Here is a 16,759-nt window from a genome sequence, read left to right on the forward strand (position 1 = left end):
CTCAAGTGTGCCAAAAATTCTAAAATTGAACCTTCACTGTTGAAATATTCGTGAGCCAAATAAGTTTTGAGTCACGATAATATTTGTGTTTTAAGTTCATCCCAGTAGGAATGACGTTACCAACGGTATGGATGAAATGTAAACATTAATATCGGCCCACTGGATTCGGCAATCGAGATTCCTATGAATCCGATTTTCGGGTTTGGGGCGTGACACGTATCAAGTCCTAAAATGATCTAAAAAAACAGATGAACGGAGTTGATTTCTCAAAAACATCACGATGGACCCCACGTAGGTAGGGGTGTACACAAACTGAGCTAGCTCGGTTAGCTCGCTCGACTCAACTCGAAAAAGCTCAATTCGATTCGGTTCGAAGTAGAGTTCAAGGGATCCTTACTGTTGCTCGGGTGGTAGACTCTCAGGAGTTTCAACACTCGGTCAAGGGTTCGAGTATACATAGGTGGTGAAATTCCAGTAGCGTGAGTGTGTGCAGTGTGTGTGCGTGTGTGAAAAAAAAACCCACCTTGACTCAACTCGGATTGAATCCAGCTCGAATCGAACTCGAATCAAACCAGTTTGGTGGCTCAGTTACTTTGCCATTGATGTTACTCACTAAGTATTTGATAAAATGACTCAACGAAGTGTGGCTGGTGGCAAAGATAGTATGTACATGAAACAAATACCATTTTTTTTCTGAGTTTTTTTTAGTTTTTATTTTGCTTAGAAGGTGTTTGATAAAATACTTGTAAAACCATTGCTTTAATTTCCTATATAGATGGATTTTGAAGGTGCAGCCTAGGTGTTTGTGAAAATAGCTCAATGTTGAATTTGGCTCGATCTTGACTTGAACTCGGCCAAAGCTGCTAACCGAACCAAGTTGAGCCGAGCTGGCTAATCAAGCTTGAAGATCGAAGTAAGTCGAGCTGGAGACGAGGTCAGCCAGCGACCAAGCTGAGCTGAGTTTGAGCTGAAGTCAGCCAATGGCTGAGCCGAGTCAAAATGATGCCAGCTCGACTCGGTTGGACTCGATGCACTCCCCTATTCTCATTTAGGTGGTTTCCCATGCATTAGCTTCCTGCAAAAGGCTTGCACAGGAAATCCGCGTCCGTCCGCTGCGGCAGAGGACAGGATAAGGTGAGAACCCAGCCTCACCAAAGACCGTGCGGCCCTTACTGTCGGGCCCACTTTGATGCATATATTCTATATCCACACCGTCCATCCGTTTATCCAGTTCATTGTAGAACATTATCCAAAAAACCGAAGTAAATCCAACTATAACGTCGACCTACAATGGGAGACAGTGGTGATTAAAACTTCCTACCGTTAAAAACTTTTTATGGATCACTTTAATATTCCTATAGTGTTTTTTTTCCATCTAATCGGTTGATAAGGTAACATAGCGTGGATGAAGGGAAAGTACAAAATTCAGCTTGATATAAAACTTTTGTCGCCCATCAATGATCAGACAAAACTTTTTTCTATTGTATGATCTGTATGGTCCACTTGATAATTGGATCTCTTTAATTTTTGGGAAAATGAATCTGATGGACGGCGTGGATATGGAATAAATACATCACGGTGGGCCCCACTGCAAGGGACGCACCGTGTAGGATGAATCCGGGCATCACCTAATTCGCTCCCACTTCGAGGTCTCGAAATAAATCCCCACCCTTCGTCTCCCAACTTCAACTTTCATCCAAAGGTCAGGATCCTCCCCCGTGGTGAAAGCCTGAAGCCCTGGAATCCCCACCTAAGATCTGACGCGAGGTGGAGCAGTGTCTATCCTCGAGAGCCCCCAGTTCCCGAAGAGAGAGAGAGAAAGAAAGAGAGGAAGAGAGGGAGGCGTGCTTCCAAGCGGACGGCGGCGACGGCATCTACAAGAGCCCCCAGTTCCCAATGACAGATCTCAGAAGAGAGAGAGAGAGAGAGAGGCAGAGAGGGAGGCGTTCATCGAAGGCGACGGCGGCGACGGCATCTACAAGAGCCTCCGGTTCCAGATCTGATTTGAAAGGTGTGGTTGCTATTAATTTTTATGATGATTACTCTTGAAAATTACCCTCTTTTCTTGCAAAGATTGCATCTTTATATGAGATTTTCGTGTATTTGCTTGTAAAGATCTCGTCTTTACGAGAGAAAACTTGGATTATTACAGATTAATCATAAAGCTTATATCTTTATATGATAATCATGATCAAAATTGCATCTTTACCTTGAAAAAAGATGAATTCTTTCACATCAAGATTAAATCTAACAAAGAAGACCGATCCGGCCATTTTCTGACTGGATCTTGGGCCGTTCGTACTGGTTAGATTTCATCGAATACACGCCTTCGGATCCACCAAGGTGGGTGGATCTTTGACTGTTTGGGCCCACCGTGATGTATGTACCTTACATCCACGCCGTCCATTCATTTTAACAGTTCAAGGACGATCTAGAAAATGTAGATCTAAAGATTGGTGGACCAAACCACAGAAAACTATGGTGATTGAATACCTACCGTTAAAAAATTTCTGGGGACCACCAGAATATTTCTTTGCCATCCAAGCCGTTGATAAATACACAGGGACGTAGATGAAGGGGACCACACAAATATCAGCTTTATACAAAACTTGTGTGGCCCATTTAAGTTTTTAATGGTCAATCACCACTGTTTCCTGTGGTGTTGACCACCTGAGATTAAGTTATCTGTCCTATTTTGGGATCCTGCCCTAAAATAAGCCATCAAAAAGGGATTGACGGCATGGATGTAAGGCACATACATCACGGTGGGCCACCCAGTGAAGGATACACCGAAGCTGCGCGCGTACAGAGTTACTCATTAGGCTTTATCGTACTGAGCAAACTTGTTAAGTCTACCGTGAATAAACGTGTTTTATCCATGCTGTCCATCCATTTTTCCACCTCGTTTTAGGGGTTGATATTAAAATTGAAGCAGATCCGAAGTTCAAGTGGACCACACCACATGAAACAGTGGGAATAATGATTTCCATGGACCAAAGTGATGTTTATTTGTCATCCAATCTCTTCATAAGACCACAAAAAACATGAATGAAGGGAAAACATAAATAACAGGTTGGTTCATAACTTCTGTGGTCCTTAATAAATTTTCAACTGTAAATGTTCATTCACACTGTTTTATGTGGTGTGGTCCACTTGAGCTTTGGATATGCTTCATTTTTGAGCTAATGTCCTAAAATTATTTGATAAAATGGATGGACAGAAGGGGTAAAATGCATAAATCCCGATGGACCCAATAGAGTTCACTTAGTACCCAATCCCTTGATTTAGTGGGTTCATTAGGTCCATGGATGACCAGATATTGGGCCTTTGTATACAATCTATCCAATAATTTATGGGACTAGTTACACTGTGGTGTCCAAGTTGCCTCTCTGGCTTTGAGGATGAAATGTACGTTTTGACTTGAGGTCAAACACTACAAAATTAATTAGGACACCAAAAGCTCAAGGGTCAATGGCACATCAGCCTAGGCCTAAGTCATAGGAAATGTAACAACCCCCTTTTCAACATGTTTGGATGTGCAGGAAGAAAAGGACAGTGTCCTGATTTTTTATTTTTTGTTAAGACTTATTTATTTATTTATTTATAGAAATTATGGAAACATCATATGTCATTTTTCTCTTTTTGTTGAAAAATGAATAAATTGATTTTAAGTCCTTCCCCTTGGGAAAAGAATTTTCCTACAATTGAAGGAAAATGGATAATGGATTTTTCAAAAACCAAACGCGTATGCTATAGCCTCACGTGTGAATGTTCCACCGTCCATCTTCTATTGTGCCATGCTTGGGCCACCTCTGCCAATGCGTTGAATGTGCCAGCATCGATCATCACTTGGGCTTAACATGTACAAAGCGCATCAAATACACTTCATGTGCCAACTTTTCATTGTCCGCGTCTTCTGTTGTCTATAACATTTGCCACCGTTCATATTCATTTGGGCTCACATGTAAAGTGCCTCACATGTGCATGTGCTAGGAAGTTTGAATTTTCCATCTCATGTTATGTCGTACATATGCCATTATCCATTTTCAATCGCTCTGTGCCACATTTAACAACATCCCACACATGCGAATGTGCCTAGATGCACATGCCACATGTATCGAATGTGCTAATGTGTAGCTTGTGTCACATGTGCCATCATCAGAACATCAAGCACCCTTCATGTGTTATATGTGAGACACCATTAATCTTTAGCACTCACTCCATCTTCAAATGTAGCACACGTGTCATATGTTAATCTTGCATGTGCTAATGGCCATGAGGAAAATTTTCTCTAGATTTTTATTTATTTATTTATAAATTTACCAAATAATAAATTGGAAAATCAATCCCAATTTTTTAAAATCTTATTTAAAAACAAATTTGAAAAATAAAGTTTTCTGATACGAATTTGGTCCCTTGATGCACCGGTGTTGTTCATGTTTTAGGAAGTAGCAGAATAATTGTTGTTGGGGTGGCTCGGATCCACCGATGTTGGTGTATCCCTGCTGTGGGGGCCATTGTGATATATGTGCCTTTCATCCACGCTGTCCATCCGTTTTGATAGTTTAGAGACAATCCAGAAAATAAGGATGCGGATTGCTTCCTACCCCTGCCCATCTCTAGCCCCGATCAAGCAGTTCTGTGGGCGGGCCTACCGTGAAGTATTTGTTTATCCATGCTGTTCATCTCTCTTCTAATATCATTTTAAGGCATGAACAAAAAAATGAGGCAGATCCAACGCTCAAATGAACCACACCATAGATTACTCTTGCATTTAATGCAACAATCATTTCATGCTTTGTGCATTTGATGCAACCAAGTTTATTATTTGGTGAGGTCCACTTGATCGTCGGATCTACCTCATTTTTTTTTTGAAAAGTCATTGAATATATATATAAGAAGAGAAAAAAAGGAGAGGGAGATACAAAGCAGGGGAGAAGAGAGATCGCTGAGGAGGTAATCAACAACTAGACTCCAAGAAAAAGAAAATCTACATCTTTAAGGCCCACTACATAAACAACCCATTCGATCAAAAGATGCTTAGCTTTGCTGGCGATAACTGTTTCCGAGTTTGAGACGTCCCTAAAGCATTTATTGTTTCTTTCTTCCCAAACCGACATGGATCTACCTCATTTTTTTTTTCTTCATGCCTTAAAATGATATGAGAAAATGGATGGATGACATGGATAGACAGATAAATCAACGTGGGCCCACCTACAGAACTGCCCGTTCGGGGCTAGAGACGGGCGTGGCAGGATGCAACCTGTGTCCAGAAAATGAAATAGATCCAAAGATTTGGCGGAACACACTACAAGAAATAGTGGTGATTGAATACCCACCATAAAAAAATAAATTCTTGGGGCCATCACAATGTTTATTTTCCATCCACCCTTTTGATATATTTACAAAAGATGAGGATGAAGGGACCACACAAATATTAACCTGATGCAAAACTTGTGTAGCTCACAGGAAGTTTTTAATGGTCATTCACCACGTTTCCTGTGGTGTGGTCCACCAATCTTTGGATCTGCTTAATTTGTGCAATTGTCCCCTGGAATTAGCCATCAAAATGGATGGTCAACGTAGATGTAAGGCACATACATCACAATGAGCCACACAGTCGACAATTCACCCAAGCCACATTTATTGTTATCTATTCTTCATTTAGTTGGTTTATTAGGTGTGATAGGTCGTTCGAGATTGAACCTCTATTTAGAATCTATCCTATGACATGGAAGACATTGCACTATAGTGTCCAAGCTACTCTTCACGTACTTGAGCGTAGGATGTAAGTTTTGACTATAATGCCAAATGCGAAAAAACTAATAAAATCTTAATATTGTAACAACTTCTCTATGTTTGAATGGCTTAATAGAAAATATTTTCCTTTTACAACTTGTTTGAATTTATAGAAAGGAAAGAAAGCAAACACTATTTTCCATTGCTTGTAAAGACTTTATTTTTTCAAGGAATTAATGAGAAACACCCTTTCTCATTTTTCCGTTTTTTATGAGGAGTTTTTCCTTTTTTTAGGAATTAATGAGAATTACTATTTTTTCTTTTTCTCTTTTTGTTGGAAAATTGACAAATTTATTTTCCCCACCTCCCCCTGTAAAAGAACATTTTTCGTGAATTTCTCAAGAATTAAACATATGTATTCAATTGCCTATTTCCAATTGCCTCACTTATGTTACTTGTGCAAGTGTTCCATTATACATCTTCTATTGTGCTACACATGTGCCACTATCCCACATATACTAATGCGATAGATGGGCCAACATCTATATTCACTTGGGCCCGATGTATACAAAGCACCTCAAATGTGCTTCATGTGCCAACTTTCCATTCCGTTGTGTAGCACACGTGGTGCCATGTGTCATCATCCATATTCACTTGGGCCTCATGTATATAAAGCACCTCACATGTGCTGCATGTGCCAACCTTCAATTTTTCATCTTTTGTTATGTCATTCATGTGTTGTTATGCTACATGTGCCACTCACACTTCCATGTGCCACTCGCATATGTCATAATTCATTTTCGATTGCTCCATACGTGACACTTGCCACAACATCCCACACATGCCATTGTGCCTAGATGCATGTGTGCCACTATCTACCTTCAAGTACATGCATCAAATGTGCTAATGCGTAACTTTTGTCAAATGTGTCACCATACAACCTCAAGCACCCTTTCTGCGTCGTATGTGGCACCATTAAGCTGTAGCACCCACGTGCCATTGTCCATCTTCAAGTGTCCCATACATGTCATGTGTTAAACTGGCACATGCCAATGACCATTAGGAAAAACTTCTCTAAATTTTTATTTTTACCAACAATAAATTTAGAAATTGATCTCAAATTTTCTAAGAAATGTTTTTTAAAAACAAACATGGAAACCAAAGTTTCCTTTTTTATGATTTTGTAGAAATAAGGTTTTTCGAGAAATAATGTTTCCTTTCCGGCGCTTTCCTCGCATCTAAACAAGCCCTGAGTGGCTTGTCAAATTCATTGAAACCTAAACTTTGAAAAGTCTATTGACATGGAAATGCATTTTCAAGAAAACGAGAAAAAAAAGGAGAGGAAATGAGTATTGTCTTTGCAAAGTGTCCACCTCCTACTTTGTAAATGCTCAACATGTGCAATCATCCATGTTCAAGCGCCTCACATATGCAAATGTGCCACATATGCAACATGTGCCACTGCTCATCTTATATGCCCCATGTGTTAATGTGATATGCACACCACAAGCCACCTTCATCTTCAAATACCCATGTGTGCATTTGCCACAACTGTCATATGGCCATTAACCATATTTAAACATTTCATGTGCACCAATGTACAACATACATAACCTGTTCCACCGGCCCATCTTCAAGCGTCTCACGTGCGAAAGTCCATCTTCAAGTGTTCACATGCATCATTTTGCCATCATCCGTTTTAAAATACCATAAGCATCCATTGTGCCACATGTGCAACATGTGTGACCTCCTATCTTCAAGTTTTCCATGTCAAAGGACGACATGTTGCAACATATGATAACCTCATCACTAGGCACCCCACATGTGCCAATGTTTAACATGTGCCACCGATTTTAAAATGCGGTGCTGGAGACCATGGCTTTGTGTACAGTTAGAATTCCCTCTATTTCGACTGGTTATCCTATTTTTCTCAAATCCCATGGCTTGTTTTAATCAATGACCATTAAAACAATCTGGGTAGTTACAGTGGGACAATAAACTCGGATTATTGTAGATTCATTTTAAAGATTATGCCTTTACCTGAATATTATTGTCAAGATTTTATCTTTACAGTGAAAAACAATGGATTCTTTTACACTGGCATTACATATGCTGACGGAAGACCAATTCAGACCCACTTCTGATTAGAATTTGGGCCATTCACGTACTAATACTTGTCAGGTTTTATCAAATAGCAGAATAGTTGTTATAGGCGGCTTAGTGGAGGTTTGGGATCCACGGAGGGAGATGGATTCCTGATTGTGTAGCCCATTGTAATGTATGTGTCTTACATCCATACCGTCCCTCCGTTTTGATAGTTCAGGACAATCCAGAAAATGAAGTAGATCCAAAGATTGGTTCAATGGTGATTGAATACCACCTGCCATTAAAAAAATTCCCAAGGTCTACTAGAATGTTTACTTGCCATCCAACCTATTGATAAGGTCACAAAGACCTGGATGAAGGGACCATATAAATATCAGCTTGATCCAATTGTGGCGCACAAGAAGTTTTTAATGGGCAATCACCACTGTTTCCTGTGGAGTGGTCCACCTGAGATTGAGGATCTGCCTCATTTTTGGGATCCTGTGCAAGAATAAGTTGTCAAAAGGGATGGACGGCATGGATGTAAGGCACATACATCACAGTGGGTCTATTATGTGTGATGGGTCACTAGAGAGTGGGCCTCTATTTAGAATCTATCACATTACTGGTGGGATGCGTTGCACCATACATCATGGTGGGCCATACAGTTGACAATCCACCCAAGCCACACCCATTCTTATCTATCCTTCATTTTGTGGGTCCATTAGGTATGGTGGGTCACCAGAGATTGGTCCTCTATTTAGCAGAATATATCCCGTGATTGGGGGAACGCGTTGCATCGTAGTCTCCAAGTTGCCCCTTCTCGGCTTGAACATCATATGTATGTTTTGACTCCGATGCCAAACGCTAAGAGCCAAAAGCATGGGGATTAATGGATCATGTCAAGCTAAGCCTTGAATCATTAGTAATTTTAACAATTTCTTCCCTATGTTCAGGCTAAGGGCTACTGTCGTGGGTTTACTCTTCACAAACACGGGTTTGCTTTTTCTCTCTGTGCTTTACCTGATGCACGTGGTTTATGGGTGATTACGTGCATCCGTAGGGATTAATCTCGCCTTAAAAAATGGGCAATTCTCTTTCCCATGTTTGCTGGCTTAGGAAAAAAGTAGTTTTGAAAAGCCTAATATGATGTATTTTCCTTTTCAACCTACCTATTCGAATCCGTAGAAAGGAAGGAAGCAAACACTATTTTCAGGATTTAATAAGAAACACTCTTTCTCATTTTTCTGATTTTCGTGAAGACTTTTTCTTTTTTGGTTGGAATTAATGAGAAACATTGTTTATTATTTTAGAAAAATCGACAAATTTTTTTTCCCACCTTCCTCCTAAGAAAAGCATTTTTCTACTATTGAAGGAACATAAATTTCACAGGAATTAATCATAATTATTCGATTGCTTAACTCCAATCACCTCACATGTGTCACATGTGTGAATGTTCTACTATACATCTTCTATTGTGCCACTATGCCACATATACTAATGCGTGAGATGGGCCACCATCCATCTTCACTTGGGCCCCACATGTATAAAGCGCCTCACATGTGCTGCATGTGCCCACTTTCAATTTTCCATCTCTGATTGTGTCATGCATGTGTCACTATGCTACATGTGTCACCATTCATCCTTTACTTGCGCCCTTGTGTGCCACTCACATGTCTTACTTTGCACATGTGTCATTATCTATTTTCAATTGCTCTATATGCACCACATGTGACGCCCTGCATGTGTCAATGTGCTTAGATGTAGGTGTGCCACCATCTACAAGTGCCCACATGCATCATATGTACTAATGTGTTGCTTGTGTCACATGTGCCACCATACAAGCTCAAGCAACCCTCATGTGTTATATGTGACACCGTTAAGCTATAGCACCCACGTGTTATCTGCCATCTTCAAATGTCTCACATGTGTCGCATGCAAATCCGGTCCATGCCAATGACTATCGGGAAATTTTTCTTTTTTATTTTATCAACAATAAATTTGGAAACCGATCACAATTTTTCTAAGAAATCTTATTTAATAACAAATATGGAAAACAGAATTTCCTTTTCTACAACTTGGTAGAAATAAGGTTTTCTAAGAAATAATGTTTCATTTCCGATGCTTTCCATGAATCCAAACAAGCCCAAAGGGCTTGTTGAATTTGTTAAAACCTGAATTTAGAAAAGACTACTCACATGAAAATGGCATTTTGGTTGTTTTTCAAATTTTCTAGAAAATGTCATTCCCATTTTCCTCTCATTCATGAAAATTTTCATTTTTTCACCCCATATTAAGAAACCCCATTTTCAAGAAATGGAGGAAATGAGCACTCTCTTTACAAAGCGCCCTACATGACAAGCACATGTCCCACCTCTCATCTTCTAAATGCCCCATTCGTGCAACTGTCTATGCTGGAGTGCCCCACATATGCAAATGTGCCACATGTGCCTCCATCTATCTTAAAGCACCATTCATGTGCCAATGTGACACGTGCTACCGCTCATCTTGTATGCCCCACGTGTTAATGTGACAAGTGCACCATGTGTTGCTCTCATTTTCAAGTGCCCCACACTTGCATTTGCCACAACTGTCATATGGCCATTGTCCATATTTAAGTGTTTCATATGCACCAATGTGCAGCATACACAACCTGTTCGACTGACCAACCAACTTTGAGTGTTTCACTTGTGAAAGTCCATCTTCATGTATTCACAAGCGTCGTTGTCTCATCATCCACCTTAAAATACCATACTCATCCACTGTGCCACATGTGTGACCACCTATCTTAGAAAAGCATTGAAATTTATTGCATATAAAGTGTGGAAACCAAATTAGCTTAAGAAGTATGGACAGCCTAAGTTCCATTCGTTTAGACCATCCTTTACTTCTTTAATTACCTTAGAATGTTGAGTACATTAAAAAAAAAAATCCAGTATTATAAAAACGTATCACACATTCGAGTCCAAGTGGTAGCTAGGTGGTAGGAAAGACTACTGCTGGAAACTCCGACATATGAATTAATCATAAGTGAAAAAGGCTTACTGGGTGTTTTGTTGGAAAGCTTCACATGGACCAAGTGTCCTAGACTAGTCTCTGGGGCATGTTAGGGGCCAAATAATTTGGGTTATTCAAGTGCATCCAAAGTATATGTAACATGGTAGTATTCATGAATCTGAAATGATATAACCCTTGAGAAACTGTTTGTACGAATGGTGAATGCTATCACTGTACGCATTCACAGTTTTATATTGTATTTAATATAAAATTAATAAATTTGGGTTAATAAAAGCAGTGGTGTGGACTGGCCTATTTTCTAGCCAGGGCATCTATAGAGTTACGATGGACAATCCAGGTGTTTGCACAACGGCCACTAGCTTGGGAGGGACTTTGAACTTCCAAACATGATCAGTCAGGTTAATGCACCTGACAGGAGAAGAACAATCCAGGAATCTGTAGAGGGATTTAACTGAAAAATGGCCAGCTCTGTCAAGGTTCCAGATCAGAGAGTCTTCCTTTAGTTGATTTGGCTTGCAGGCTATCAGGCGATTAAGAAGGACCATATAATCTTCAATCTCCCAATCCTGAAGGTCTCTTCTGCACACGATATTCCAGACAATTTCTTCTCCTATCACTGAGAAACAATTCGACAGTCTGCTATTATGATTCATGGCTAACCGAAAAATGCTTGGATGAGCTTCTTTGAGGGACGTTTCTCCCAACCATGAATCTTCCTAGAAACGGATCTATTTGCCATCTCCCAACGCAAAACCAATGCCCTTCAAGACCCTATTCTTGATAGACGTCACATCTTTCCATAAACTAGAAGCTTTGTACCGCGAAGTATCCTTTGTCCACCATCCGCCCTCTGAATACCCATATTTGCTTTTGATTAAGGAGTTCCATTAAGACCCATTCTCAGTCCCAAGCCTCCAAATCCATTTTCCTAAAAGAGCGCGATTCATAGTTTTGAGATCCTTTACCCCTGCTCCGTCTTCATTCCTCTCTTTGCATACCCCTTTCCAATTAACCAAATGAAATTTCTTTTTCTCTTTTTTGCCTTGCCATTGGAAATCATGCCCGAGTCTTTCAAGAGTTGCAAGAATCGAAGCCGGACACTTGAAGAGGGACATAAAGTATAGAGGTAAGTTCGATAGCGCGGCTTTGATCAGAGTGAGACGCCCACCCAAGGATAGATATCTGCATTTCCATCTTGCAAGATATTTCTCAAATCTGTGAGTGACCTTGTCCCATAGTGATAATGGGGGCTTACCGATACAGAGAGGGAGGCCCACAAATGTAGTAGGAAAGCTGCCCATAGGACAATCAAAGTAGTTAGCGAAGTCCCGTAATTCGTTGTCCTCCATATTCACTCCTAACATCTTCGATTTGCCCAGGTTGACTTTCAAACCCGAAACTGCTTCAAAACATCTTATAGTAGTGTGAAGATTACTGACTTTTGCCCGATTTGCTTCACAGAATAGAATTGTATCATCTGCAAACTGAATATGAGAGATGGTTGTATTCATTCCTTTCACTTTAAGCCCACTGATGATGCCTTCTTCCTGACCTTTGCTCAACATTCTAGATAGGGCTTCTCCAACAATAAGAAAGAGAAAGGGGGATAGCGGATCGCCTTGATGAAGACCCCTTGTGCTACTGAAGAAACCTTTGGGGGACCCATTGAGAAGAATCGAAAAATAGGCAGAGCCTACGCATTCCTTCATCCATGCTCTCCACTTGACCCCAAATCCCATTCGCTGAAGCATATACCGTAAGAAATCCCAATCAACATGATCATACGCCTTCTCAAGATCTAATTTGCATATAAGGCCTTTGGCACCGGATTTGTGGCTCAAGTCCAAACACTCAAAGGCAATGGGAGCACTATCAACGATTTGTCTACCTGATAAAAATGCACTCTAGTTGTCAGCTATAATCTTTCCCATCACTCCTAGCAATCTAGAAGTTAAAACCTTTGCCAATATCTTATAAGGCCCCCCCAAGTAAACTAATGGGTCTAAAATCTGACATGGACTTTGCTCCTGGATTTTTAGGGATAAGGGCGATGAAAGAGGCCCCTATCGATTTAGAAATCCGCCCTCTATTGTAGAACTCGTTCATGAAATCCATAACATCTGTCTTCAGGATATTCCAGAAAGGTTGAAAGAAGATCATTGGAAAACCATCTAGGCTGGGAGCCTTATCTCCAACCAAGGAGTCCACCACCCCTTTAACCTCTTCAATCGAAAACCGGGATTCTAGACGATTGTGCTCAACTTTTGAGATACAGTCTATCTCAACTTCTGAGATGCAGTCTACCTCTTCATTCAAAAACCGGAACACATTGATTATTAGCCAACTAAACAGAAGTTTAAAGATTTGAATGTAAGATGGAGGCCATGAGAACAACTTCAGTACGTGATTAGATGCAAGAAGTGACAATGTGTTCCTATTGTGAAGTTCAATAACATTCAAGTTGATCTGACCGGTGGGCTTCCTTAACTGTCGCCAAAGGCAATGGTGACACGATTCATAGGTGAGTCAATAAAATAAATGTACGCAATAATTTGAACTCAAAGGGCAAATTCTTCCCTAATTGGAGTGATGGATGCATCTCAAGATTGATGCATCTCAAGAGTAATACACATGATCTACCTGAACAGGTTTTTTTTTTTCTTGAAAGGTAATCTACCTGATCAGATTTCCAATTTCCACCTTGGAAATCCAAATCTCCTGGTTGAAATACATTTCAATGCATGGATCAACAATTATTAGACATGGATTTCCACTTATTTCGTTGAGAATATTTTCAATGCATATATTGACAATATTTTTGTCAAAACAATGTAAAAACAATACTCTACTGGGGTTTTGTTTGCACACTATGAAAAACTCAATATATCAGCCAATATTTTGGTCAATATCATCGATATTTAAAACCATGTGCGAAGACACTGTTTTTTGTTATTGGTTTTTTGAACATTATGGGTGAAAACACTGTTGGGCATAGCAATTTAAAGAGTTCCTTGAGAACAACCCCCCTTTCCCTTCTCCTTCTCTTCTATCAAAAGGCAAACATCTAGGGATCAAATTCACTTGCTTGCCACCCTGCTCCCCATCTGAGAGGGTGGCCAAATTCTTTCATCATTCTCATTGTGGAACGGACAAGTTCTTTATAAAATTCCAAGAAACTCTGACCACATAATAATTTCTTCATCAAGTATGTTCCTTTTTGAAGTCCGCATTCCACACCACTCTTCCCTCCACCATTTCAAAGCAACCCTTGATAGAACATTTCCAAGTGAGGGTGAGAAAAGCCGAGGGGATTTCTACTTGAGTAGATGACCACTAAAATTCCACAGATTCCACCTTGTGCGAATCACTGAAGCACAGTCCAAACTCCTCTATCAAGTGAGGATCATTAGAGCAATAAACACATTGCCTAACATCCATTGGGATTTGGAAAACGTCCTCAGGTACCAGTCTGATTGAATTGACAATCTAGTTACACACTCCTTGAGATCAAAGATATCTCCAACCAATGAGAACATATTCTCCGTGAGCTCCCTACTGTCAGCACTAACAAGATTTTGAACTTCCCCAACAATCGTTAACCCAATTTGATGAAACTGGCTTGGCTTTATTCTTCTCAATGCCATATCAATTTTCTTCTTACATTCCTTGATGACAAGCCTCTTTTCAATGCCTCACATCCCCATGATGCAACCTGCACTGGATTATCTTGTAAATTATCTTGAATGAGATGAAACTTTCCTCAGAAATCCCTTTTCCTTTCGACATTGCATAATTCACTGACTGCGTAAGAGATTTGTCACTTCTCCATTTTTATGGAGTTTCATATTCTAAGTTTGCTTAGAGTTTTCTTTCTCTTTTCTAATTCAAAGAATTTATCATGTAGGTCCTTCTAATGGCCATCATAGGATAACCACAGTTTCCTTGCAAACAAGAGGTTGAAATTTCTCATTCCGCTCCTACTGTTGATTTGAATCCACCTTGAAACAAGACTTAGCTGGCATGACTCAATACTCCGATGACATCAACATAGATGGCCAGTCATTGCTTTCCGATAAGTTGTGACATACACCATCTTGAACAGAAGGTTTCTGAAATTCTTGACACACAAAAGTTGCGATATTCACAAGCATTTGTTTCGCCCCGTGTATATTCATTGGGATCTCATAATCCCCACCAGTGAACTTATCTGGGTCTAGCACTGAAAATCAGCATCAGTGAGTCCTTTTTTTTTTTTTTTTTTATTGTTTAGCCAATTAATGACTTGATTCATACTCGAATCAGACAATACATGACATCATATGCTGTTCAAAGTCTAAATGACAGATATGTGCTACTTCATAAATTTCAGTATGGGGGCTGCCTTTTTTTTACTGCCACTTCCTGTTAGATCCTAATTTTCTCAACTATCTAAATAGTTTACAGCAAAATTGACCATATCAAAGACTAGCACCAACTTGTAGCATTGATGAACAATGTCCCTTATCATAGCAGAACACACAAAACAAAGAAGAAACGCCATAACCCTGAGGTTTACCTGTATGGACCGCCGTCACAGTATAATGTGTACCTGCCCTTAGTGCCCCTATCCCTCCCTCAGACATATATATAAACACCAATACATGTGTGTAAATGCATATGTATATGTATATATTGTAAAACCCAAGGAGACTGTGTAGTGTGTGTGAGTGATCTAGGGTCCCTTCCCTGGTTGTCTTGCCTAAAGCCTTACCAAGGCATGAAGAAACTAATAGTGCCATCAAGGTATTGAAAGTGACAGCATCAAGAACATGTCATAGACTTGTGATATTAATGTATTGTAGGTCTCTGCACAATTTTTGTTGTGGTAGGTCTAAAAGACAGTTTCACCACAGATTGAAGGGGACGATGTTGAAGTCGATAGGGGACGGTGGTGATCGCTGCTGCCAACACATCTCTCGCCACGCCGCCTGCACTCGCCCTTGACTCACACGCCGCCTGCACTCGCCCTCTCCTGATCGCGGCGCTTTCTTTCTTTTTCCTTCTTGCATTCTTGCACATGCTCCGTTAAGTCGTTCATTCTTTTGAAATCCTTTTTGCCGCATTCTGTGCATTCCCCGTAGTTGATTTCAATGCTTTCTTTCTTCTCGTTCTTCTTAACTTCTTTCTTTTTTCCACCCCTCTTCCGATTTTTTTTGAATGCCATTTTCGGGAAGGTGAAGGTCGGTTTGGACGAACGAAGAAGAACGAGGGGTAGCGTTGCAGGGTTTGGACGAACGAAGGAGAACGAAGGGTAGCGTTGCAGGGTTTGGACGAACGAAGAAGAACGAAGGGTAGCGTCTGAGGGTTTGGACGAACGGTAGTGGCGGCCAGTATAAGGTAGCTAGTGGTCGGTGCTGTGGGCCCTACCATGATGTATGCATTTTATCTACACCGGTCATCCATTTTCCAGATCATTTTAAGTCGTTGATCCCAAAACTGAGGCAGATCTAAATCTCAGATGAACCACAACAAAGGAAAACAGCAGTAATTGAATTTCCACCATTAAAAATCTTATAAGGTCCACTGTAACGTTTATCGGACATCCAACCTGTTGATTAGGTCATACAGGATGAAGGAAAAATTAAATATTAGCTTAATCCAAAACTTGTGGCCTCAAGAAGTTTTTAATGGTTAGTATTCTTTCAACACTGTTTCCTTTGATGGGTCCACTTAAATTTTGATCTATCAGATTTTTTGTTTTATAATATGGAACGATCTGTGAAAAAAATAATGGACAGATGAAACCCAAACATTATGGTGGGGTTTAAAGAGCACCAACCATTAGTAACGGGCCAGTAGCGCGGTCAGTAGCCAATCCACGTTCCCAGCTAGTGACCTTTAGCTGGTGTCGCAGGACGCTTTGTGGCAGGTGACTCTG

At 40.3% G+C, this 16,759-nt stretch overlaps 1 long non-coding RNA gene across 2 annotated transcripts; it reads left to right on the plus strand.

The window, feature by feature from the left end:
• Positions 1–1,548: 1,548 nt before the first annotated feature.
• Positions 1,549–15,867, plus strand: LOC131228075 (uncharacterized). 2 transcript variants are annotated; one of them, XR_009162723.1, is made up of 3 exons: positions 1,549–1,798; positions 1,891–2,011; positions 15,735–15,867. It is a non-coding gene; the product is annotated as an uncharacterized LOC131228075 (long non-coding RNA). The 2 variants fall into 2 exon arrangements; XR_009162722.1 differs by lacking the exon at positions 15,735–15,867 and adding an exon at positions 14,747–15,247 and having other exon boundaries at positions 1,550–1,798.
• Positions 15,868–16,759: the final 892 nt, after the last annotated feature.

Source organism: Magnolia sinica, chromosome 15 (assembly GCF_029962835.1).
Source record: "Magnolia sinica isolate HGM2019 chromosome 15, MsV1, whole genome shotgun sequence".
Lineage (NCBI taxonomy): Eukaryota > Viridiplantae > Streptophyta > Magnoliopsida > Magnoliales > Magnoliaceae > Magnolia > Magnolia sinica.